Source organism: Gorilla gorilla, chromosome 5 (genome assembly GCF_029281585.2).
Source record: "Gorilla gorilla gorilla isolate KB3781 chromosome 5, NHGRI_mGorGor1-v2.1_pri, whole genome shotgun sequence".
In the NCBI taxonomy this organism is placed as follows: domain Eukaryota; kingdom Metazoa; phylum Chordata; class Mammalia; order Primates; family Hominidae; genus Gorilla; species Gorilla gorilla.
The window spans coordinates 115,255,009-115,282,811 of NC_073229.2; the positions used below are offsets into that span (position 1 = coordinate 115,255,009).

The 27,803-nt window shown below is 36.6% G+C and overlaps 1 long non-coding RNA gene across 1 annotated transcript; it reads left to right on the forward strand.

Moving 5' to 3' along the window:
- The first annotated feature begins 14,554 nt into the window (after window positions 1-14,554).
- LOC129534050 (uncharacterized) lies at window positions 14,555-23,146 on the forward strand. The gene is made up of 2 exons (XR_008680461.1): window positions 14,555-18,592; window positions 19,980-23,146. It is a non-coding gene; the product is annotated as an uncharacterized lncRNA (long non-coding RNA).
- Window positions 23,147-27,803: the final 4,657 nt, after the last annotated feature.

Genomic DNA, 27,803 nt, shown 5'->3' on the forward strand with positions numbered 1-27,803 from the left:
ACTCGCTTTACTGAATCCGTTTTCTCTCTCCTGGAATATTGCTTTTGTGAAAACAATGTCAGTGTTGCCATTCAGTCCGTTGATAATTTGTCATCGCTTGGCCAGATCTTGAGGGGATTCATGATTTGTCAAACAAATGTAGTTATTCAGAAAACATGTTTGCTTTCATGGTGTTTTATTTGCTGTAAGTTTTCTGTTAAGTATATTTCAAATAATTGATAACATGTTTGGGAAATGATACATAACATTGTATAAATATCTGTGTCTTAGTTGTGAATGTCCAGATATTTGCTCTACAGGAGTAACTTTTACTGATAACTTAACATCATTTGCTTTGAAATTGTTAAGTGCATAGATATACAGAAAAATGCAAATAATGTTAACACCTTAATGTTAAAATATATCATTTTTGTAGGATATACTGGCTTCTGAAGCTCATGTCTCTCACTGTTTCTTTTATTCTGCTGTAGAAATTTAGCACTACTTGTGTGATTAAGTGTTGTGATGATGGAAGCTAATAAAGGGCATTTTGTTTGATTCTTACTGGCAGATTCCCCTGCACATTGGCAGAGAGGATGAGGCATCTTTAGGCAGCACGTGCTCTGGTCTTAACGCGTTTGAGTTGGTAGTATTTCTTTAATTGTCCAATTTGTTTTATGTTACCAGGTGGTTTTGATTAATGATCCAAAAGAGGTGAATTTGTGTACAGAAGAGAGAAAGAATTATCACTGAGATGGTTGCGTTTAGGTCAGTAGAAATACATAAACTTGTTACTGATGTAACATTTATTCTTTGCATATTGAGGGGGATGAAATAGCTAATTAAAATTCCAACACTTCCTTTCTCCTTTTCGATCTTTCTAAATACTTGTAAAAGTCTACAGAACCATGAAGGAAATGATTTTATTTCCAGACACTACGGAGATTCATCAAAAACAGCTTCAATGCTAGCAAGTACTGTGAGGTACAAACAATTGTCTTTGAGTCCAGCTGTTTTTCTCCAGCCTTTTCAGGAGTGGAAAGCAATTGGCTCTTTCCTGCCCTGCATCAGAAGTGAAGGAGCCTAAAATATGTGTCCCCATCATTTCTGTTGTTTTAAAAAATATTTTTGTTTAAACAGTTTTTCTTTCTTTTACTTAGCACAAATATAGTGCTTACTATCTGTCAAGAAGCATTCTAAGTGCTTTACACATATGTACTCCTTTCCTTCTCCTTTCTCTTTTATGTCTTTTTGTCCCTTTTTCTTTGTTTCAAATGCCTTTACCTTACTGATTTATGAACAAAAATCTTTCTTTCAGTATTGGATAAATTCAAATAGTGCATAGATCTCTCGTAGGATGTATTTATGCTTAAAACAATGAAGGGGATATCTGTGTAAAGAGAGTGGGAAGGTCTGTGGAGTTCCTGGATGGCAAACATAGTCACTTATCCCTGCACCCGCTTTATATTTTGGTCAGATTTGGCTTTTTCTTTTCCTAATGTCATCCCTCCATGTAGTTTTACTTGTGAATTGAAAGGCTTCACAGTGAAATAAAGTAGAAGAAATACTGCCTCTAGTAATCATCTTTCCAGGAAATTACAATGCATGCGTGTGGATTAAAAGATTCCACAATAAAGAAATCAGTTTTTAGTAAGGTGGGTCATCAAAAAACTAAAAATAGAATCACCATAGGATCCATCAAGTCCACTTCTGGGTATATAGCCAAAAGAATTGGAGGCCGGGACTCGCACAAATATGTGTACACCCACGTTCATAGCAACATTATTCACAATAGCTGAAAGGTAGAAGCAACCCAAGTGTCCTTTGATGAATGAATGAATAAGCAAAGTGTGGCAGATACATACGGCCTTAAAAAGGAAGGAAATCCTGACACGTGCTACAACATGGATGATCCTTGAAAACATTATGCTAAATGAAATAAGCCAGTCATTATATTGTATAATTCCACCTGCATGAGGTACCTACAGTAGTAAAATTCACAGGGATGGAAAGTAAAATGATGTTTCCCAGGAGCCAGGGGAAGGAAGTGGTGGGGAGTTATTGTTAAAGGGGTACAGAGTTTTGCTTTGGGGAGATGAAAATATTCTGGAGCTGGTTAGAGGGATGTTTGCACAACAGTGTGAAAGTGCTTAATGCCATTGAACTGGACACTTAAAATTGCTAAGATGGTACATTTCATTATGTGTATTCAACCACCATTTAAAAAAAAGAAAAAAGGAGAAACCCTTTTGTAACCTAGCATTTTCTACTTTGTTTGACCATGAAACATGTTTTTAAGAAACAATTATCAACATTTGGAGGAATAGTTGGAACACAGTTATGAAAAACCTTGTGTGTACACCCAGCATTGCATTTAATTAATGTGAGCTGTAAAAATTTTACTTTCTTGCCTAAAACCTATGACTCACATGACAGTTGAAACTCCTTGCTTATATACAAGCCTACCTGATATTTGAGCATAACTGTATGATTAAGTCCTCAACTTAAACAGTGGCCCCAAATTAAGAAAAAATGTGGCAGTAAAAATCTATACAACTTGATGATGGGTGAAATGAGGAAAGAAAATAGTCAAAGATAATCCACAAGTTTTAATTGGAGTACCTGGTAGATGCAGCTGCCATCAAACCAAAGGAGTTAGGAAGAGCAAGGGGTAATGAGACTTGCTTTGGTCATGTTGATGAGCTTTTTTGGGTGCTGTTAGAGCTACAGGACAACAAATAATTATGATCAGGGCCACAGAAGACAAGGAACTTTGGGATCAAGGGCAACAACTAAAGGGTTAACCTCGGAAAAAGACGGATGGATTCTCTCATACTTAAATAAGAATATCAAAATTCCTTTTTCTAAGGTGATTCTACAGCTAATGAAATGAAATGGAAGTAGCAGAGAAAAATAATATATTGGTAAGAATTCCTGGACTGCGTCCTCTTACTTTGAACAATTTTCTTTGATTTTAGGCCTTTTTATTTTTCCATTTTGAGAAACTCTGTTTAAGGAATACACTTTAAGGACTTTAATTGCACCTATTATTATAAAGGCAGTCAGAGAAATTAGGACAATGATTTTAAAATAATTCCTTCTGACTTTCCATACCCTCATAATGAAAGCTATACCAAAAAAATTCGTCTTCACATCTTGGTCGTAAAGAATGCAACAGTTTATATTCAGACAAGAGAACAAAAGGCATCTTTGATCTCTGGAGTAAATTATTCAAAATGCCATAGCCTTGCACCAAATGAGTTAAAATTGCCTAGTTTTGTTCACAGTTTAAGATATAATACTTGTTACAGGAAGACATTATCAAGTTTAGAGTAAAGGAAAAAATGATATTCATGCTGAGTCTGTTACTACATGGCAGACAACAATTGTGGAATTTGAATGTGTAAATGAGGATGGACGACAGGGCCTGTGTCCCTTAGGTATAGTGCTTAGCACGATGCTGAGTACACAGTAGGTGCTCAAAAAATATTTGTTGAACAAATGGATCAATGATCGAATTGGTTTCTGAAGGTTAAGAACTGTTATCATCAAAGAGCTGAGCTGCAATGAAATGTGTATCCTGAGTGCACTTTAATATTTTCACTGATATCTAAGAGTTAGGGGAGGGATCCCGGGGTGGAAAGAGTGTTAGCACTCAGGAGAGAAAGGGATGGTTTAGTGTACTTCCACAAAGGTCAGTCATGGGGAGTATTAATTGTGAGGGAGACTAAAAAACATTTGGGCTGAATGTCAGGGGAAGTTTTTGAAGAGTAAAGTGTGTTAAACTACACAACACAGCCAGAGGTAAAGACCCAAGGGAATGGATGGAAGTCTCAATGGCTGAACAATTTACAAGGAGACTGAACCCAGTCCTAGAGAAGTGGGTGGGGACTTAGACAGTTTGGAGGGGATGCACTAGAAGAGCTTTCAGGTTTTTATGTTGTCACTGTTGTGAACGACTATGTTGGAGTTTTCTAAAATGCAAAAAAAAAAAAAAAAAAAAAGCATGTGTGTGGAAGGGTCTTTGCAATTTGGAGAATACTACAGTGTCTAACAATGCTAAAAGGAGCTTGTGTATTTCAAAAATGATGCTATCATCAGGTAAGATTCTAGAAGGACAAGCAAGAAGCAGATGATTCATTCTGTAGTGCTTTGAAATGGTGTATTTATCAACTATTCATATAATTAAATATAAATCTCTACAACAAAGGAATAGAGTCCAATTCTAATTAGAAAAAGTGAATTAGTGAATTCCTTTCAGGTCTATGATTCTCGGAAAATTAAATTTGAGGACAGTGATGCCACATAGCTTAAAAGTACGCAAAATCTCTAATGTCCCCTGGAGCTAAAAATCCTCTAAAATCAGCCTACATAATGAAGCCTTTGTTATAGCTCAAATTTGCTTATATTATATATAGAGAGTGCTTTGTGCTGCATATTTAGTAAGTTAATTTTAAAAGTTGAGCTATTCTCATCCAGGAAGTGAAATTGCAGGTCACTTCATAGAACCCAATAAGGAATTTTGTTACAGAGTGAAAATACTTTTAGCTAAAGAAAGTTCAACTCAACTCCACTACAAATCTACTGCCTTCAACTTCCTGGTGCTATTATCTAAATTCACTTGTTATTCTAAGAAGGCCCACCACAAAAGAAATAATATCTTTTCCAAATTATTACTTAAATAATTTAACGAAGGCATGTGATTGATTTCATGGGACAATAGTATTTGTGGGAATATATTTGTATGTCATCAGTTTTACAGATAGTTAAATATATAGATATAGATACACATTTAAGAGAGAAGGACAGGGAGACAGAGAGAGAGAAGAGGGAAGAAAGAACTGAGATAGCCATTTTGAATTCACTAGAGCCTTTCTGGTGACTCATGACCTAACAGTGGGTTTTTTTTCTTTGGTTAATGAATATATCGTATGGGGAATCTTTTTAACATTTGACATTGCTAAATAAATAAAATTAACATTTTTAATATTTTAAGTACATCATATAAAAACTGCCAGAAAGATTATCATCAATTATAGGCAAAGTTTTAGGTGGTCTGACTTGAAATAATTTTGGTCATCCATGAGATGATCAAAATTAATGTTATGGAATTTTTATATTTCCAGGGTGAGTCATGATTGAGGAGTCAGAGAGAGGGACTCAGAAGAAGAAATTGTAGTGGTAAGAAGAGTCAGGAGGGCTAAGCCCTCTTGTAGTTCTGAAGGCCCACTGGACATTTCCCCATAGAGGTCTCAATGGCAACTTAAAAATCAATCTTATCTTCTCTATCAAAGGCTCTGCTCCTCTTCTAGTCCCTGTTATAGTTAATGCTAACCAAATCTACTAGGTGCCCAACTGAAAACTTTAAAGTGAAAGCAGATGGAGCTTGAGGGTCATGTGCCCTCACCACTGGCAGGGATCTTCCATGCCTCTCTGGGGGCCAGAGAGACAATGCTGGTTTCCAGAGTGCCAGTGCGCAATCACTTCAGTTTGTAAGTGCTGACCTGAATGCAAACTACTTTGAATGAAAATGTAACTGGTGTTTACAAGAAGTATCTACAGGATGATAATAACCACTTTTTTTTCCCCTTAAACCAAACTATACCTCATCTTGGGTAATTTATGAATTGCGATTATGAAAAGGTGATAATAAATAATATGGATTTTTACTAAATTTTTACTCAACTTTCTCACCTTTGCTTTATCATCTTCAGTTAGCAATAAAATTTTATGAGTTGAAAAATGACAGTATCTTTGACAATCCCTAATTTTTTGACCGACTTTGACCTTGCGTACCAAACAACTTTCTTGAGGATAAGAGTAACAGTAGATTCTCTGTTGAGTTTCCCCACAGGCCTGTCTATAGCAGAGCTGTGGCTCCTGCAGTTTTATCATGCTCACTCCCAATTCCATCAACAGTGCCATCAATTATTCTTTATGTCACGATACTAAGACAATCAGTGATTTCCAAGACTTTTCAAGCTTACCCATTTCAAAGATTAGGTGTCCTGGTTTTGTTTTCTGGGCAATGACTCTATATTTTAGATACTTTAGTTTGAGTGTTCAGAGATTGCCAAGTTCTCTTTTGACCTTATTTTGTTTATGATGAGATGAAGACACTTTGATGTAAAGAACTCTGAGAAGGCTGACTGAATTAGGAACATAAATTAGAATAGTCCCATAATTGTATTATTATATTACATATAATAATATTGAGTCCCATAATACTTCCATCATACATAATAATAATGATATTACCTTATTTATGTTTTCTTGTACCATGAATGTAGAAAGAAAAGCATGTCCCATGGGAGAGTTCTCTTTTTGGCTTTTTCCACAGAAAAAACAACATTCTAAGAGCTTCAAAATCTAGTGAAATGCATTATCTTTTGTGAACAAAGAGGAAATTTGCCTTTAACTGAAATAATATTTTGGCATTAAAAAAGAAGGCTCTAAGAGTGGCTTTCTGAAACCCTATCTTACCTAAGGTTATGAAACGATAATGGCGTCTGCCCAACCTGTTTGATAACCTACTTTCTTACAACAGAACCAGTAGGCATGTCCCTAGGTAAGCCACCAGTTTCCAATCCTACCCACCATCCTTGACTAAAATTAATTTCATTGCTTAGAACAAGAGCAATGACAGAGATACAAGAATGAAAACACAACAAAAATGTGAAATAACAGTGACTTTTTATTTCCAAGTCATTGGGTTGGGTAATATATTTGGGAAGTTTGTGCATAACCTGATTCTTATCTAAAAATGGATTTCTTATATCTGCAGAACAAGTTTAAGGCCACTGTTCCCCAGTTCTACCCCCAGACATGCCAGCTCTGCCATTGTACTAGGGGCTGCCTGTGTTTCCTGGGGAACAGCCATTTGGTGTTCCTTTAAAGACAACATGAACCGTTAGAGAAAAATCAAGCTGAATTCACCAGCTCAGAGACATCTGACAGTCACAAAAGCTCTCTTCTTGCTTTCATGTTCCTGGGAAGCCCTGGCTTTCAGTACTCTATGGTATCCCATCTTACAGAGCTCACGAAAGCATGGTTTGGTGTGGGAATGATGCTGACAGGACCGCCCGCACGTTGGCTGTCACTCCAGGCCCGTCTTCACTCAAAGGCCATCTATTCTCCACTGCCCATCTGCAATTAGTGCTCGTTGGCTCTGTGGAATTTATCTGTCCAGATTTTCTAGCTGTAATTATAGTTTCTCATTTACAATGGAACATTACACTCTTTTTGGAGCTACTTCATATACTTGGCAGCCGACTAAGGTGATCATATGTCCTGTTTCTCTTTCTTTCTGTCTTTCTTTTAAAACCGGGACAGGTCTTTGTTTTTGCTGAAGTTTGCTGTTTCTCCTTGTTACTGATGTGCAGCCTCCTTTGTGCTGACAGCCAAGAAAATTCTGGACCGCTGCCCTGTTTGCCTCCAGAGACTGATGCAAAGTCTTCAAAGTAAAGTCAGTGGGTTTTTTTCAAAATAGAGTTTACTAGAAACAAGACATCTTCATGCTTATGAGGATCTTGCTCTCCACTGCAAAACTTTCAAAGACTGACAGGCTGGACTTGGCCTCTCTGAGGTTTGCAAACATACTTGAAACCACTTGAAAAAAAAAATGGTTTCAGCAATGGCAACAATGAAGTTAAGACTCAGTTTTATTTTAGTTTAGTTTTTCATTTGGCATGACAAAAATGTTAAAAAATATTTTCAGTTGAATGTTCTTCAGGCAGACCCTGAAGACGACTTTTTGTCAGTTCTCAGTAAAAGTGTGATCATGAAATAATTGTTTAAGCAAAATTCCCTCAAGCCTATGTATTTTGCTGCTGTCATGGAACAGAGTATCTAGTTGCATGTGATAGGCTTTGGCTGCATGAATTATTACGGCTCCTTCTCTTATACTCAGTGCTCACAAGGTGGGTTGTTGTCGTTTCCTGAAGCCTGCACACATGATCGCTGCCTTATTTACCTAAGAACTGATCTACCTAATCACTGAGACACAAACAAACATATCATCCACTCCTCTCCTCCAGACCACTTGAATACATTATCCATTTATTTGGTGTTTGGCTCAGGTCTAAATGAGTCATTTAATAACCCCTGTTCACAGCAAGTTAAGTTGCAACCAGCTGGCATCCACAACTCTCAGGATTGTTAACCGTTCCAACCAGGATCAGAAACCGCACTCCAGCCTTCCTGAAGGGCATTATGCAGCTTTGCTCCAGCTATCATGGCAGGAGTTTCAAGCAAATCTGTGCTTTAGGTAATAAAATGGCCACGAGAACTATAAGGGTTTCAGAAAATAGATGTCAGTGTCTATTCTAAGGTCTAGAAAGGCCATTGATAAAGCTGTTTGAAGCTGATTATCATCATAGACTGAGAACCTCCATTCCCCTCCTGAGGCCTTTGGGCACTCCACAAGAAGCACGACTGCCTTAATCCACATAAAGTTCATTTTGTATGAAAGGTCAGTGGCACTCAAGAATGCAGGAGAGATGACAGAGTGGTCAGAAGAAAGACTAAATGCTTCCACATAAACTGCATTCTTTGTATTTTTAAGGACATCGGCAGTCTACTCTTTTTTCCAATGGTACCACTTTCTAACATATCTAATTAATTATTTATTATGCTTATTGTTTATGGTCTGTCTGCCCCTTCACCCTACCTCCCATTCCCCACCTGGAATTCCGAAACCCAATTCTCTGCCCTCATTAGCCCACCTGATATATGGGAGGCACTCAAAAAAATGATTGAATGACTATATGGAGTGTATTCTTATTTTTAAAAACTGAAAAAAATGAAGAAATGTATAAAAATATAAAGAAATATATACTAAAAAATATTAGTTTCTCCTAACTTACTGAACAATTTCATTAACACTTTGAAAAGGCACATACACTATGAATCTATGCATAAATGTGTATATATCAAAAATGCTATTTATCAAAGCCCCTCCCTCATTTATTTTGAGAATCCCCAAAGGGATGCATACTTCATCTCTCAGCTTCAGTCAATCTGCATCAGTGGTTCTTAGCTGGGGTTGTTTGGCCCACCCTCCAATCCTCACCCACCCACCACCATCAGGACACTTGGCAATTTCTGGAGACATTTTTGGATGCCACTACTGGGGTAGGCATGCTGCTGGCATCTAGTAGGTAGAGGCCAGGGATGTTGTTAAATTTCCAACATCGCACAGGACAGTCTCCATTGCTTCTACCATCAAAGAGTTATCCAACTCAAAATGTCAATGCTGCTGAGGCCAAGAGGCCAATCTGCATTCTTCCTTTCTTGTTCCGGCTCCCTCTGGTCCTGTTCCCAAGTCTGTGTGGCCTTGCCATGATGTCTCCTTCTGATGCCATTCTACTCATTACAGCAAGACCGGTGCCCTTGCTGAGGGTGCCATCTCCACATCCTCTCAGCGTTTGCAGTCCACAGATGGCTGGTGCCAAGTGGGCATCCATGCAAAAACAATAAGAAGTGCCTCCTCACCACCTCTGTGCTCTGCACATGGCCTCCATGACCCATAGGCAGCTGTGTTTGTGCCCAGAGACTCAAAGAGGTTGACTTCTGACCCATCATTCATCATTCAGGGCTTCACTAAGTTTGTCATGAAAAACAGTTTTGGTTCTCATTTCTCTAAATGTTAGAGTTCAAAGTTGGTTCAAGGAGCCAGCTCAGAGACCATTAACTTGAGTGACATTTTTCTCCTAATAAGGCCCTTCCTAACTTGAAACTACAGGTCCCTCTCCAGCTCCCCTTTGTAAGAATGTGAATTGGAAGATTCTGGGAGAAAAGAGCAAAGGTGGGTAGAGAGCTTTCTGCAAAGCAGTGTTTCCCCCTGGCCTTTCAAAAATGTCCAATGTGTTTACTTTTGCTTAGGAGAATGAGAATCCATTTTTCTCATTAATGTTTTCTATTTTTTTAGATATGAAGGAAAGCTGTTAATTTTTATTTACTCAAATCCTCTTTCATATGTTGCAATAGCCTCATAAAATTTAATTTACTTAACTTTCTCCTTTTCTTAAATAAACGTATTCCTGAGAGTTTTGTGCCTTGGGTTGCTATTGTGAATGATGTTTTAAAAATTATATATTTAAATATTTTGCAACTGTAATATCTGTGTCTCTCTCTATAAATCTAAATAGCTATATATTGTGTATGCAATCACTTTTAAAATTATTTTATTAATGAGAAAACTTCTTCAATTAATTATCTTAGATTTTCTAGGTGAACGCTTGTATTACCTGAAAATAGTGATAATTTGTTTTTTCATTTTCAGTACTGTGTTAGCCTATGAAACACCTTGTACAAAAATAGGATTTAAAAGTGCTTTATCTAGGCAGATATCTCAATATGAGTGAGTGGCTTGAAGCCTTTATAAAAATTTGAACAGAGTGCTCCTTCTTCAGGGTTGATGCAGCCCCACCCCACGCAGTACACAGTGTGTTGAGCAGAGCAGAGGCTGTATTTCAGCTCTCACTTGCCTCTTGCCTGGAGCCCTAGACCAGGAACAACCCACTAAGATGTAGGAGGTGGTCCCACCCAGACCACATAATTTGCTTCTTTTCTTTTCTATTTTATGATTTATTGCTTTGGTCAAAATTTATAGAAAAAGGTAAATTAGTAATAGTGATAGCAGTTAACTAGTTTTAACTATTATTGAGAATGCATTTAGGATTTCACTATTAACTATGCTGACTTGAGATAGATACTTGCAGATTTGAGATATTCAACAGTAATATGAGCTGGTTTCACCTGCATAAACAAATTAATGGTTTTTCTATTTTGCAATAGTGACCAATTAGAGAATGTAAAATAGATCCCATTAATGATGGCAAAAAACATATTAACTAGAAATAAACTTAGGAAGAAATGTGCATTATATATATGAAGATCACAAAACTTTATTGTCGAACATTAAAACAAGCTTTAATTAGTGGAACAACATACTAATTTCTAGTTGAAAGGACTCAAACTTGCAAAGATAATCAATTCTCCATAAACTAATATGTAAGTTCAATGCATTACAAATACAAATCCCAGGGGGACTTTTATGTAAACTGATAAGCTGATTCTGAAGTTCACCTGGCAGAGTAAGTGCTTGAGTCTAATTCATAGCTAATACACTTCAAAAGGGGGTACTTGCCCTAGGAAGATTCAACATATGTAAACTATAGTAATTTTGAAAGTGTAGCACTGGTACAGGAAAGACAAATGCATCAGTCTTATTGAAGAGAGTCTAGAAATATATATGTGTATTGGTGTTTGTAAAAATTCACATATATATATGTTAGCTTTCCAAATCAATGGGAAAATATACACTACTGAATAAATGAACAGTATTAAAATAATTTTCTATCAATCTAAAATAAAATTGGCATTTCCATCTCATATCACACACATAAAATACCAAATGGATTTAAGACCTAAGTGTAACAAACTAACTTATGAAAGAATTGGAATAAAACATGAGAGATTTATGTATACATATTATTTAGGATATGCTAAGGTTTTCTCAAGAAGGATATGAAATCTAGAAGCAATCTAGAAGCAAGGTATGAAAAATAGAGCTTTAACTATTAAAAAATGTTAAAACTGGTAGTAGGAAGATAACCTAAAACATGAAGACAGTGCAGATTAAAGACAGAAATGAAAACACAGAGCTTGCATAGAAGGCAAAGAGTTGACATTTATAGATATATGATATATAATATATATAATATATATGATATATAATATATAATATATGATATAATATATATTTAATATATTATATATAATATCATATATATAATATAGGATATATATATTTTATATACATATATGAAGCTCTCCCACAAAGTAATTAAATTTAAAGCACATTGAGAAGGGCATTTTATGAGTAATCTCTTAATCGTCAAAACAGATAAAGAATTGATGCCCAGAGAAGTCAAGTAACTTGCTCAAGGTCACATAGCTTCCAAGTAGTGGAGGCTGGATTTGAATGCAGGGAGTCTCTCTATAGCTGAAACAAACACCATGATTTCCTGCCACCTCAAACTGATACTAACCAGTATTGGGGAATTTGGGGAGCACTTTGGGAGGCCGAGGCGGGTGGATCACCTGAGGTCAGGAGTTTGAGACCAGGCTGGCCAACATGATGAAACCCCATCTCTACTAAAAATACAAAAATTAGCCAGGCATGGTGGCAGGCACTTGTAATCCTGGCTACTTGGGAGTCTGAGGCATGAGAATCTCTTGAACCCAGGAGGCAGAAGTTGGAGTGAGCCGAGATTGTGCCACTGCACTCCAGCCTGGGCGACAGAGCGAGACTCCGTCTCAAAAAAAAAAAAAAAAAAAAAAAAAAAGTTCTCATATATTGCATGAGTCGAAATTGACACAAACTTCTTGAAAGAAAGTTTGATAATCACTTTAAACATTTATTACCTAAATTATGTTTAAACTTTAAATCAATAATTCCCTTGTATTCACCAGTTTGTTAAATATGGAGTTATTTAATTACGCACCAAAAACACTACAAATAAGGCCATGGCATAGAAACATACAAGGATGTTTATTAAATTTAATTTAACAAAGACTAATTATACAAATTGACTTTACTGGTAATGCCCCTCAAACTTTTAAGTAATAGCTAATATCATCACCACATAGATTTTTTTCAAAGCATATAAAAATAATGAAAATCTACCAAGTGCATTTTATAAAACCAGCATAACTCTTCAGCAACCAAATCTAACAAAAATGTTACAGAAAAATTATAGACCCATTTTGTATATGAAAATAGAGTTAAATATGGGGTTATTTAGTTACACACCAAGTGTGTTACAAATTGTACCATGGCATACAAACATAAATACATCCTTCTGTGTTTCTATGCCATGGCACGATTTGTAATGTATTTGGTGTGTAATCTGATAATATTGCTTCTCTCTCTGAAACTGCATGTCTATAAAGGTTTATTTACGTAAATGAATCATATTTTATACTACGCATTAGCACATTTATTTGTTTCATTTAGAGTTTTGGAAGGATTCACACCAGTTGCTAGTGCTCATCTTTTGGAAAATGACAAATGGGGGAGGCAGGTATGGGGACTTCCATTTAAATTTTCTTTTTTTTTTTGAGTCAGAATCTGGCTCTCTCACCCAGGCTGGAGTGCAGTGGCATGATTACGGCTCACTGTAGCCTCAACCTCCTGTGCTCAAGTGATCCTCCCACCTCAGCCTCCTTAGTAGCTGGGAAGTAGCTGGGACTACAAGAGTGTGCTACCATGCCCGGCTAATTTTTTGTGTTTTTTTTCTAGAGACGGGGGTTCTCACTATGTTGTCCAGGCTGGTTTGGAACTCCTGGGCTCAAGCGATCAGCTGGTCTTGGCCTCCCAGAGTGCTAGGATTATAGGAGTGAGGCACCACTCTACTTTTTAATATATAGATATCTGCATTGTTAAATTGTTATGGTGACCCTGTGGTAAGTCCAAAATAATCAAGAGATACTTTTCTAGTCGGAGTTTTTAAAGAGGCTGCTTTTTATTGGTTATGAATGAATTTTGCATGTTATCTTTTGTTTTTTCCTCACGTAATGAGATTACAGAATTTTTCTTATTTGGCTGATTGATTGAAAATGTCATACTAACAGATCATTAATATGAATGGAGATTAAATGATCCTCACTTAAAGTCTTAAGAAGACTTAAAATCTTTATTTTTGTCCTTCCCAGAGCTCAATGTTCCATTAATATATGATTAAATGTTATGGTTTGTATTCATGTAAAAATTTCAGATTTATTTTCATATACAAGATGTGTCTATATCTTTTTTGTAATATTTTTGTTAGCTTTTGGTTGCTGAGGAGTTATGCTGGTTTTATAAAATGCACTTGGTAGGTTTTCATTCTTTTTATATGCTCTGCAAAAATTCATGTGGTGATGAAATTAGCTATTATTTAGAAGTTTGAAGGACATTACCAGTAAAGTCAATTTGTATAATTAGTCTTGGTTAAACTAATTTTTTTGTCTCTTCAAAGTTTCTCCTACTTTTTGAATTATTGGTCATATCTATTTTTCTGGAAATTTAAATTTAATCCAACTTTTAAACTTTTATTGCACATAGTATACTTTTATGATTTATAATTCTCTCTATAGAGTGTAGCCCTTCAGTAATTTCATTTTTGTTTATTTGTATTTTTCTTTTATTGATTAGATTGTCTAGAGATTTGCTTATTTTCTTTTTTCTCCCTAAGAACCAGCTCTAAATTTTTTGAGAATTTGAATTTGAATATTTGCTTTAATTTACATTTTTGGGACATTTACTTTTGGCATTACTCATTAGTTTGTTTTCTTAAAGAAACCTTTAAAGGAAATATCATTGTGCTTTATTTTTCTTCCTTAGATTTGCTATATAGATGCAATGTTAATGATTTCATTTTGTTTATGCAAAACTGGTCATCCACAAAGTTAAAATTATGCCATTAGCTACTGTCCCCATTTCATGGAGAATGGCAATTTTAATGAATATGTAAATATGGTGATTACTTTTAGAATAAAATACATATATGTTTACAAATAAATAGCTTGCTTTTTTGTTGCTGCTCTTACAGAATCATAGAGGCATTAAATGGAACTGATTATGGAGTTGATATATAAAATAAAATAGTTTACTTAGGAAAGAAAAGCATCTCAGTATCTTAATAAACATGGCCAGACTGAAGGAAGGAATTCTATATCTCTAACTAATACCTATACCTTGAGGAAGGCAAAAGATTTGTATTTACACAAAGGTAAAAAGAAAGTGGCAACCATCTACCACTAATACTTAACAATAAGGTTTAGTCTATGATATGCAGGGTTTAACAGTTAATCTATTTAGTAAGCACAGGTAGACCATAGTGCTTGAAGTATGAAATCTTAGAGCAGAAATAGACAGCATGGTAAATCCTACAAAGATAAAAAGAAATTGCCTACTTCCTAATTTCGAAGACAGTCCATCCACTTTGTTTCTTACTTGGTGAGAAAATGGTTGAAGGTCTCTACGATAGTAATTCAGCTAGCCCAGTATTTTTAATTCATCTATTTGTACAGTTAGATGGAGAGATTTGGAGCATGGAGATTGGAAAATGCTGCCCTTTTGGAAATAGCTTGAATTCCTGATAAGTGAAATGCCATGTGATGCCACAGGAAGGCAATGAATTAGCACAGGGCTGTGGAAAGGTTCTCAGTTTGGGAGTTGGTTGGAGCTCTGCTTAATCCTGCTCCCTGACCCTAGGAATGATCCCTGGGCAAGACAGTTAACCTGTCTTCATTTCACTATCTTCATTTGATAACGCAAACGATACTACTTACCTTTCAGAGTACTTGTGATGATTAAATATAAACTTGGGTAAAACATTTTTAGAAATCTCAATAAAACACTTTTAAAATGCTGTTGAATAAGTAGTACATCTATTTTTAATATGATGATGTAACTATTATTAAAAATAAAATCCAGTGTCTTTTGTGGTTTCCAACTGAAGGCATCCCTGACATTCCTCAGTCATATCCTTGGCACGTTTCTGTCATTCAGCACTGTAATTACTTTCATGACAAAGGCAATTCAGTTCCACAAACATTTACCAGGTACCTGTTCTGCTTAAGACTAGAGAGAAGGTGATGGAGATACAAGAGCTAGAGGAATGAGGCTCCTCCCTTAACAAATGTAGATTCTATCCATCACATTCACAACCCGATTACTTGACCCAAACAGTTCTGATTAGCAAACACCATATGTCCAGCACTGTCCTCTAAGTTTAATTTGCCTGAGGCATTATTCCTCTGAGTACCATAGATTTTTACTGCTGTCTTACATTTAACTTGTCTTACTTTTGTGTGAAATCAGATGTGAGAACAGGAAGAACTGGGAAGAACTCTTGGCCCTTCAGTGGTCCAAAGTGGAAACAGTTATATTTTATTAAAAATGAAGGGGTTTAGCAAAGCATTTTAAAATAGAAATGGTGTGGGAGCTCAGCAGGTCATGAAAATACCTTCAGAAGAATTTGCTGAAGGACTCTCTTCAGGGGTAAAGATCAAAGATCAGCCATTCACAGCATAAAAGCAGCAGTGTTTTTCATTTTAGCTTGTTCAGTATCATAAATAAACAGAGATATTGTGTGCGTAGATTGGTTGTGGCTCTCCAGATTTGACAGGGAAGGAAACACATAATTTCAACATGTGAAAGAAATGTGATGGGAATATAAGAAACTTTCAAATCTAGGAGTGTAGGGAGTGGGTTTCCATCTAGTATATATGTGAAATCTTCCAGGATTCTGTGAATTTAGTCTTTCTCTATTGTGATATGTTTGATTTAAAAGCAATTCAAGTTCACCTATTTGAAACAAAATTTGCCATCACTATCTGTTTTTTCTTCCTCTGTCAGAAAATATTAAGAGAATCAGCTTTTAAAATGAAGTTATAAAATCACGATTTTCATACATTCATTTGAATGCCCACACAATACAACATACAATGATAATCTAACATAAATATGTAAAGGCAATTTAGGTCAGAAAATATTGATTTTCTTTTGTAAATCAGTAAGGAAGAAAATACTAAATAAGGTGTATAAAAGCTTGGTACAGTTTCTGAGCTGTGCTATATAAAATGTCGTGTTAAGTAAGGAAGTCTGGATTCAACTATTTTTAGAGCTCTATGGACACATATCTGCTTGGGTAGTATGATAATAAATAAATAGTGTTGATAAATGGACAGGTGGAAAGTTCAGAAGATCTACCCACACTATTTTGTGCAAATATTGAGTTCACTAGTGCTGTGCAGGATTTTCTCTGAAAACGCTATTTTGGAGATATTAATTGGTATTAAATGCTTCTAAAGGTTCTCATTGTTAAATGAGTTTGAGTTAAACAGCTTTGCTCAATGAATTTAATATACAGTAAACCTTGTGAATTTTCAATAAGTAAATGTAATACCCATTATTTCCTAAATTTGTTAATTAAATTGCGGGTATATTCTTTTTAGATTGTTTTTTCCAGGTCTATGCCATTTTGAGATAGAGTATTATTGACACAATTCTCAAATTATAGACTTATTGCATTTTCTTGCTTTTTTCTAAGTGTTTGCCCTTTTGAGCTTTTCCTAGATAAAATCACGGAGCGGAGTCATAGAGCATCTGCTAGCATTACTTCATGTGACTGATTAAGTAAAATGTTAATGCGGTCTCACCCAGCAGGATTCAAAGCATAGTATTAACTCAGAGGGGATGCATGGAAATACTCTGTGCTAGTTATATCTGTTATCCCTGTCCTGGGGAATGGACGTTAAGAGACTATGTCAAATAGGAGTAAGTTCATGAAAAGTAACATGATGCTGAAGGGGCATTCAAAACTTTCTAATTTGGGAAATATGGAAGGAATTAGAGATGTTTAACCTGGATATGAGATAATTAATTAAAAACTACTATGGCCTTTAAATATTTGAGAGAATGGCATTTAGGAGAGTAATTACATGTGCCAAAATGGGTACAACTTGATCTAACATAGACGTAACCAGGTTACAGAGTTTTGGGCTCAGCATAAGGAGATACATTTCTGCAGTCAGAATTGTCCAAGAATAACTGTGCCCTTAGGAAGTGGTTGTGTTCAGCCTTAAACTCAGCAGAAATACTGTAAAGAGAAATGGGGGCAGTCTTAAAAAAATTACAGGATGAAATGACAAATCGGATCCTTTGAACCTAGAAACTTTGTGAATTCTACTACAAAATTTCATTTAAATGAGCATGTATGCAAAACATAAATTTTCCATGCCTTGATTCAAGATTGTTATTTTCAGCTGTATAGGAAAAAATGATATTATTTTAACAGGTGTATTTGAAGTCCTTTAGGACCGTTCTGTAAGTATTTTTGTAAACAACGTGGAGTATAGAATCTCTAAGGAGAGAATGGTTCACTTCTTTGAAAAATAGAAATGAACTAACAAATGACTTCTGGTTTGATAAGTGGCTTATTAGCGACAGGGTAGTAAAAGCCAGAACAGAATCCACACTATATAACCAGAGCAGTGGCACTTATAGACATTAAAATTCTATTGTTTTTCTATACAAAATTCAGATTCTGTCCTAATGATATGAGTAAATTCACCTTGAAATAATAATAAATGCCTCATGGTGACCCTGTGGGGTAAGAACTATTACAAATGACAAAGCTGGGGCTATAAGAAATGAAGTAGCTTGCCCAGTCAGTGTAGAGAACATTTCTGGTTCGGAAAATAACACTTTCGTCTGATTTGGGGCAAAAAGAAAATTTATATTTCCTGGCTTTGTTTGCAGTTAGATATGGACATGTGGCATGAAGTTCTATTCTAGTCTCTGGAAGTTTGAGTACTTATATGGGACAGCATGGGAAATGCTGGCCAATAATATCACTTTTTTTTCCTTTTACATAGGCTTTTAATCATGCAATTCTGCTATCATAGTCCTAGCTAATTGAACAAGGGCTGACCTGACCCAGGAGAAGCCATCTACAGATTGCCCAGTGGTCCATGAGGGATCTGCGTATAGATTTCCGTCCAATTATAGTGCCATAAGCTGGGATGGTGTCTCATCAACCCAATGGGATGCTCTTTCTCAGTGAGTATAGACATGAGACATATAGAGAAGTGATCAGCAAACACTAAAGCAACAGATGCTGAGGGACTCAGAGAAGCAAAACAGTCAGCAAAGCCCTGAAGTGGAAAAAGTAGAATTGACAGTGCTGTTGTGTGATTGTTAAAGAATAGTAGTTCTCCTTCCTTGTGTCCCCATGTGATTTATATTGAAACATCCTGCCCATTAACCATGTCCATTAGTTTTCTACAGTTGTGTACCAAATTGTCACAAACTTAGTGGTTTAAAACAATAAAAATTTATTACCTGCCAGTTCTGGGGGTCAGAATGCTGAGATGGGTCTGCTTTGGCTAAATCAAGGTATCAGCAGGCTGTGTTCCTATCTGGAGCTCTGGGGGATTTCATTTTTTTGCCATTTTTAGCTTCTAGAAGCTGTCTTTATTCCTTGGCTCATGGCTAGCCTTCCATCTTCAAAGCTAGCAATGGTCAGTCAAGTCTTTCTCACAATGCCATCTCTCTGGTTCTAGCTCTTCTACCTCTTCTATTTAAAGACCTTTGCAATTACGTTGGATCCACTCAGGTTTTCCAGGATAATCTTATTTTAAAGTCAGCTGACTGGTAACCTGAAATGCAACTAAAACTTGAATTATCTTTTATCATATCAGATAATATATTTCCAGGTTCTGGGGATTAAGATTTGGACAGCTTTGAAGGCCATTATTCATGTTTTTTTCACCAACTGTAATATAGGTGGATTTTTTTGCAAATATTAAACTGCACATATTAAACTCAGGTTATTATTTCCTGGCAACCATCTACCACTACTACTAAACAATACAGTTTAATCTATGATATGCAGGGGTTAATAATTTATTTAGCAAGCACAAGTAGACCATGTTGCTTTAAGTACGAAATCTTAGAGCAGAAATAGACAATATGGTAAATCCTACAATATATGGCCACAATATGTCTCAAATTTCAGCATATAAGATGACAATTTGTTCAGTACTCAGAACCATAGAGCGTTATAATAATCTGAGCATTATTCAGATCCCAGTGACAAATAAGGTATCAGAGGCAGAGTTTTAGTAAATTCTTTATATACCGGTGTTTTAAAACATAAATATGAGTATTACATTGTACCTTCAGGATTACACAATTTTCAAAGAGAGTATCATATTGAAGGTTCAGATATACTGAGAAGTTCTCTAACTACAGTTTCTCAAGTGAGACAATAATTCCCTTACATCACTTTCCTGAAAAGCATTCTCTTTCTCTGATAGCGTCTATCAGGTAATGAGAATCTCACTACTCTCATGAGTCAATGGATTATTTTGATAGTTGTCTGGGGTGATTTATACATAAACATGGCAAGTGAACATATGCATTTATCTCTGTCTCATTTCTCAAGGGACAAGGACTAAAACAAACAAACAAACGAACAAACAAAGATACCAGCCCACAAGGGCAAACAAATGGAGAAGAAACAGTAGACAAGAGAGAAAACACAATTTTGGAAGATGAAAAATAAATGGAGAAGTGACAACTGCTTTAGCAGAAGCTGAAACATAATTGCCTACAGAGTGGTGAGAATAAGAAGCAAGGTAAAGAACTCTGCAGATCTTCAAAAAAGCTGAGGACTTGCAGACCCCAAGTCGTCTGAAAAGTGCATGGGGCTACTTCAGGGCAGACGGATTGGCTGTAAGTTGTTCACAAAGCAGTTAGACTCTCTGATCCCCATCCCCTCATGTTGATTTTCTGGATTCAGTGACACCAGGTATAATGGAGTAACCCGCCAATGAGCCCAACCCAAATTCTAAAGTCAACATGCTCTACCTGTTAACACAGAACTTCCAGTCAGATTTTTAGTGTGTTGTTTGTGATTATGAACAGATAGCCAAGAACCACATTTGAGGAAGTCCTCCAACATAAAACTTGGAGATCAAAATGAATAAAAAAGAATCGAGCACAGAAAAAAGAAAGAAAACAGATAAAATAGAGAGTATAAAAAAACTTTAAAACTACTGTTAATCTCAAAGAAAAAACAATTCATCCACAAAACAAGAAGGACAATTAGAGAACAGTAAAAGATTCATGGAAACTATCAAAGAAAGAAAACATGAATATACTCTGGAGGAAAACGACATGTAGTCTGGATTGAAAGAGCCTACCAAATGCCCACCACAATGAATAAGAAATAAATAAATCAAAACCCACATCTAGAAATATCAGAACTTTAGAATATCAGGGCCAAAAAGAAGACCCTAGGAGCTTCTCAAGTAGGGTAGGGTGGGCATGAAATAGTGCATATACATAAAAATGAAAACACAAAATGCCAGAAGAAATTGAAGTCCTCAGTCCTAAAACTGTAAGGAACTGAATGCTTCCAATAACCTGTGTGAGCTCAGAAGTCAATACTTCCCCAGTTGAGCCTCAGAGAAGACTGAAACCTTAGAAGACATTTTGATTACTGCTTTGATTGCAGACTCATGACCCACAGAAACTAAATTATTTTAAGCTGATACCTTTATGGTAATATTGTATTACCATACAATAGATAACAAATATACCTGGCAATATTACTCAATTGTAAGGGTAGAATGAAAATATTTTCCGACATGTTAGACCTAAAGAATCTTGGCTGAAATTCAACTTTCCAGAGCTCTATGTCTGCCAAAAATAGATGGCATTCAAGAGAATCTAAGGCATGAAAGAGTAATGAATGACAAAAACAGACAAAAAATTGGGCTTGCATGTGGTAATTATGGTGGGAGTATTTTGTTGTGAGCAATATTGGACATCTGAAGAAGAAGAACCATACAATCTAGTTTTTGGTAACATCATGCAATCCAGAGCACTGTACTTTGCAAATAGTACACAAATAAATAGGTGGGTGAGAAAGTTAGTGAAATAGAAGTATAAGAAACTCAAAGTACCCTGGTGCAAATAGCATTTGTGGTCAGATTTGTTCATATAACTAACACTATCATAAGTAATGGTATCTTCAGCTGCCAAGAAGGGCGTGTGGGTATTTATATAAATTTCACTTACCCCACTGCTACCCCAATTCCCAAAGGGACTAGGAATGCTTTTTTGTACAATATGAATTAGGTGATATATTCTCCTTCCCTTATATAGAGGTTTTAACACTAACTCCACTCTAACTACAGTTCTTTCCCTCCTTAGGGCCTTCTCACTTACTGTGCCCTTGGTTTTTGAGCAGATATTTGCGTGGTTTATGCCATCACATCACTCAGCTTGGCTTAAGTATCACACCTCGGGAAGCTTTTCCCTGTTGTGGTGCCTCAAGTACTAGTCCCTTGCCCTGATTTATTTTTCTTTAAAGTGCTTATCATTATTTATTAATTTACACACCTCCCCCAAACAGATTGTAAGCTCTTTGAAAGATAGATGTTTTTATTCATTTTTCTATCCCAAGACCCATATAGGTGGCGAACAATTAATATTTAAGTGAATGAATTAAATTTCAAAGCCAAATTTTCACATTTCTTCAACTGAAGAATGAGATATAATAAGACAATAATCTAAACTGGGTTTCATTCTATACTATTTAAAGATTTTCTAAATGTGCACATTTTCTACAAAGAATTAAATGCAAGAAAGTTATAGACAGATCCATTTCTAAGGAAATTCAAGGTAATTAGAATAGACTACATACTTTGTATTCTCTCCACAATTACAAATTTATATCATTGTAACAGCAAATACACTGGCCCAACTGTGTCTTTTCTTAATAGTCATGAAACATGAAGATAAAGGCAGGGGTAAAGATTGGTAGTATGTTATTTGGTTTTTGAGATTCTGGGCATTATTGACTCTAAAAGCGATGTTTTCCTTAATGTATTGGAACTTTAGGCAGAATGGAAGAGAGCATTTACCCCTTTCTGACCATCACACTTAGCCGAAACAAAAGCATTGCACAGTTGAGAAAAAGAAAATCCCAAGGCCCCCAGCTGACAGAACGGACCATCATCCTGGCCAAGAGAACCACAGAGAAACCATGGAAACTGAGTTACTGGCCATGATGGGATGCAAGATCAAGCATGCCTTGCTACATCCCCTTCTTTGCTAAGTGCCATTAGGCTTTCTTCTCTAACAGAAACCAGCCCTTTTGAAAGACTCTTTCCACTCCTGATATCAACCAACCACCTGAGGCTGCCCCTTCCTTTTGCAGTTTCCCACAAGTGACCAGCATTCCTTTCGGATAAGAGACTACTGAGCATGCAGCGGTTCTGGCCAGTAGATGGAGGATGTGCACTGAGTGCCTTCATGTCCTCAGTCATGATGTCAGAGGGCTGAAAACTTCACCTTCAGTTCCATGGGGAAGATGAAGCACAATTGCATATAGGCATGTTTCTCCTTTTACAAATATTCATGACTCCTTCTATATATTAATATGCATACTCACCCACCCCATTCAGCATCAATTCCTGTTCCCTTTGCACCCCTCTCAAAGTGTATGTTTTCAGTTTTTGCCTGGAGTTAAGCTTCCTAACCTGTCAGAAAGGTTACCTGCAGGCTGCAACCTTTTATGAGAAATAAAACTCTCCAAATTTATGAACCTTCTCATTCTTCATTTGACACTGTGCATTAGGGGAAGTAGATAGAATCTCTGAGGTAATTCCATCCCCCTGCTAGTTAATTCTTTTTAAGTTAGATCCCTACATCATTGCCTGGCATTAATAAATGTTTAATAATATAAAGAAAAGATGAGAATTGAAGAACTAGCTTCTAAATGTGTTGAAAAGCCAGCAGGCCATAGGGAGAAGAGGTGAGTTTGCAAACTCTTCCCAGTGTTATACCTCACAAGATGCAGCCAAGCAAAGGAAGGCTGACTTTTCAGAAGCCATTGTTACTGCAGTGCAGATTCATGGTAGGCTTGAAGATAAGGCAAATGGTGTTGCTGCCTCTACTGGTAATACTAGGCTCCTACCTCAATTCTTTCAACTCACCTTTGTAGTTCTAGATTTTATAAAATGTAATTATACCCAAATCCCTTCTGGCTTTTAATAGAGAAAATGTTGAAGAAAACCATAATGATGACTATTATGATTGTATTATATAATATTATACTCATGTCCCGGTGAATTCCTGCAGATATTTTACAAACTTAAAGTTAGATTTTGGCAAGGGTGATGAACCATCCCAGTTTTCCCAAGACTTTCTGCTTCTATCACTGAAATTCTGCATCGCAAGAAGCCTCCCAGCCCCAGGCAAACCAGAACACTTGTGTCAGAGGCATTTGAACCAGAGCGACTCCATCTTGATTAGGGGCTGGGTGAAATAAGGCTAAAACCTACTAGGTTGCATCCCTAGGAGGTTAAGGCACTCTTAGTCACAGGATGAGATTGAAGGTCAGCACACAATAAAGACCTTGCCAGTAAAACAGGTTGCAGTAAAGAAGCTGGCCAAAACCCACCAAAACCAAGGTAACAACAAAAGTGACCTCTGATCATCCTCTCTGCTCATTATATGCTAATTATAATGCACTAGTATGCTGAAAGACACTCCCACCAGTGTCATGACAGTTTACAAATGCCACGGCCATGTCCGGAAGTTACACTATATCGTCTAAAAAGGGGAAGAACCCTCAGTTTCAGGAATTGCCCATCCCTTTCCCAGAAAACTCATGAATAATCCACCCCTTGTTTAGCATATAATCAAGAAATAACCATAAAAATGGCCAACTAGAAGCTCAGGCTGCTGCTTTGCCTGTGCAGTAGCCATTCTTTTATTCCTTTACTTTCCTAATACTTTCCTTTGCTTTCACTTTACTCTATGGACTCTCCTTGAATTCTTTCTTGTGCAAAATCCAAGAACACTCTCTTGGGGTCAGGATCGGGACTCCTTTCCAGTAACAGCTGACTATGCTAAGGCATTCTCTTGGGCTGCAGGCCTGGCAGGACCATAATTAAGGCCATGATAGGTTGTTTGAAGTTAAAAAGCCATTGTTTAACCTTCCAGAAGATCTTCATTTCCATTGCAATCACTGATACTTAACTATTGCTGTACCTCGACCATGAAGAGCAGATCATACACTGCTTTAACCCAAGGATAAACGTTCAACACTTAGTGAACCTCTCATTCAGTAATTCTCCTCTTAGGATTTAAGGTAAAACAAAGATGTATATATAAAGACATCCATTACAATATTATTTATAATAGCAAAAATTGGGAATCAACTTAAATGTCCAAAATGGGGACTAATTTAGTGAAATACATTCATGTAATAGAAGAGTACATAGCCATTTCAAGCTATCTAATGATGTGATAAAAGCCATCAAAAAGACTTTTAACGTGATGAAAGATATAAAATTGTGTATACTTAATAGAAAAAAACTGGAAGGAAATATACACAAAATGTTGATAGGTTATCTTTGGATGATATCAAGATACTTTTTCATTTATTTTTGTGCCATTGCACATGCTATTATTTTCTCTATCATCATTATAAGAAAATAATTGTTGAGAAAACCGTTAATGCCTTGTTTAGAGGATTTTCAATTTTGATTGCCTAAAAGTTGTCTGGGAACCTTACTAACCTAGATTTTTTGACTCTACTTTCAAATATTCTAAATCAAGGTCTCAGCTGAAGCTCTTGCACCTGCAATTAAAAAAAAATACACTGAAAGATTCTAATGCATGTGCCATGAATCATTTGGAAAAATAATAACCGGGAGTGTGTCTGTCTATCTTCAATCTATTGTCTATTCTTTTGTCTAGCATGTTAGTCTAACATGCAGATAGAAGAGGTGGTCCTATAATCAGTCTGATGTCAAGGCACCATCAATTGCCCAACCAAAGCTACCTCAACCACTGATTAATGATTGAAAGTTTACCATTAGATCTCCTTTCCTTTAGCCTGTGATTTACCACTGAGGGATTACATCTGAATCACTTTTGGAGCTCTGTGACTGTCTGCACACATGCATGCAAGCATACACAACACACAAACATACATGCATGTACACACACACACACACACACACAGAGGGAGAGAGAGAGAGAGGGAGAGAGAGAGAGATTCCACGTCGAACTTCTGAAATCAGCATCTTGAAGTAGGAGGCTGAACGTATGCACTGAAATGGCTCATTAGGTGTTTCTGATATTTACTCTCTTTAACAACTACTGTATCTCTGTAGCCTAAGATTCAAAATCTTGTTAAAACACGAATGCCCTTGAAGGATAAGACTTTGAAGCTGTTAGCAATTATAAGCATCTTAGTAAAATTAAATTTGTCAGGTTTTTTGTTAAAGTCGATTTTCATGAAGATAGAAGGAACACGAAGATCTGGGTGCATGAAGAGGAATGGAGAGTAATTTAAAAACAAACAAACCACAAAAGCAAAAACAAAAAACTCCTAAAAGCCGGCCATACAAAGCAGCTACTGGAACTCCCAGAGACTAAGTGCCAACCTCATCATTTTGCATAGGCAAGCCCCTGGCAGTGCAAGTGTGGTTTTACCAACTCCAAAAAATAATTAGGTGCTATTGGTGAGTAAAGTTTAAAAGTTAAATTGCTCACATCTTAACAATAGCTGAATAGTCCGTGCAGCAGAAAGTAGCCATTTCATTAGCGCTTTTTGCAAGACCAGTAAGTGGTTCATTATCAATTATGCAGCACTTATGCAGATTTGCTTTAGACTTACACCTCCAAGGCCATGCTTCCCACATTTCTTAATTTTCTCCTGTATTTAAATGGCTGGGCTTCAAATCTGTGCCTGGAATGTGCTCTCATTCCATCAAGGTGGGTCAGTTCAAAAGGAAAAGTGGGAATTTCTGCCACAAAAAATATTTTTTTAATAGAATGCATTTTAACTTCTTACCTGCTAGGTTCCAAAGCTAGCTCATTCTTTTGAAGAATAAAGTGAGAAATAGATAAGTTTTCTAATGCCGAGGTGGAGGTCACAGGAGCTTTTCATCAGAGAATAATGGTTGCCTCAGAACTGGCCTGGCATCCCCTTGAAGACTCAAGATATGCTGCAGAAGCTCTGTGTGTATGTCAGGGAACAGAAAATAGTTTGAGCAGCTGTAATTTGTGCTGGGACTGCCCTGTGTTCAGAAACTTAATCCATTTTCTCATCTTCAGTACACCAAAAGATGAGGAGGAACATTTTTCTTAAAGAGTATTTATAAAGGAGTCGCTTAAATATATAAAGACAAAGAAGAATGCTAATCGTTCCATAGAGTATGCTCCTTCTTAAAAGGAATTGTAATAGTGAGAATAGGAAAAGGTCAGTTGGAAAGATAGTGCATGATTAAGTAAAGAATTAATCAGGTCTGTTCAAACTCTTCCCCTTCCACCTTCCTGGTGTAGGCTGCAAAGTGACTTGTGTTAATGTAGCTAGTTAACAAAGGCAAGAACAGCTGGGAAAGTCAGAGAATCATTAAGTAGGGTTATTTGAAGAAGATATAACCCTCGCTTGAATAGATTTCGGTAACATATGTGTGTGCTTGACCCTGATGCCTAGGCATGTTGTCCAAAACATTACACTTGAGCTGCTCAAGTTGCAGGAGTACCCTGTTCTATCTTCTCTGAATTCCTGGAGTATTCATGCTGATGCATTTCACTCTTGGACTCTTGTTTCTAGGCTGGATCTACATCTAGACCACAAATATGGCATAACCTGAACATAGGCTCTAAACAGGCTTAGGAATGAATGAGCAGCTCTATCGAGCCTCTTTGGACAATCACTTCAGTGAGAGCTTCATACAAATAAAACATTCTGGGAAGCCTACTATTTTGCTGATGGTCTGACAGTGATATAGAATGTTAGAGCTGGAAAGCAACTTCTATGTAACTGGGACCCTTTTACAGTTGAGAAACCTGAGGCTTGAAAGGCTATGATAATAATGCTGGCATAAGAACAATGTACAACCTAAAAGAATATACAGTGTATAGTTGCCTATGTTACCATTTTCTCACAACTTCCTGAGTTGGGTAGGATAATTACTGCCATTTTAATAATTAACTCTGGCTCAGAGAGGTTAAGTAACTTTTTGAAAGCAACAAGGAAATGCCCATGCCAGAAATTGAACACTGGTTAATTGAATCCAAAGGGTATGCTCTTCTTTATATGTAGGTGTTTCTCAAAGCTGGCTGATGTTCAGAAGCACCAGAGAGTATAAAGCTGGCTTTGAAGACACTGTCCTCTACAGCACTGCCCTGCAGGATCCTGCCTGAGGTCTGGAGGCACTGAGGGAGTCAGACTGGG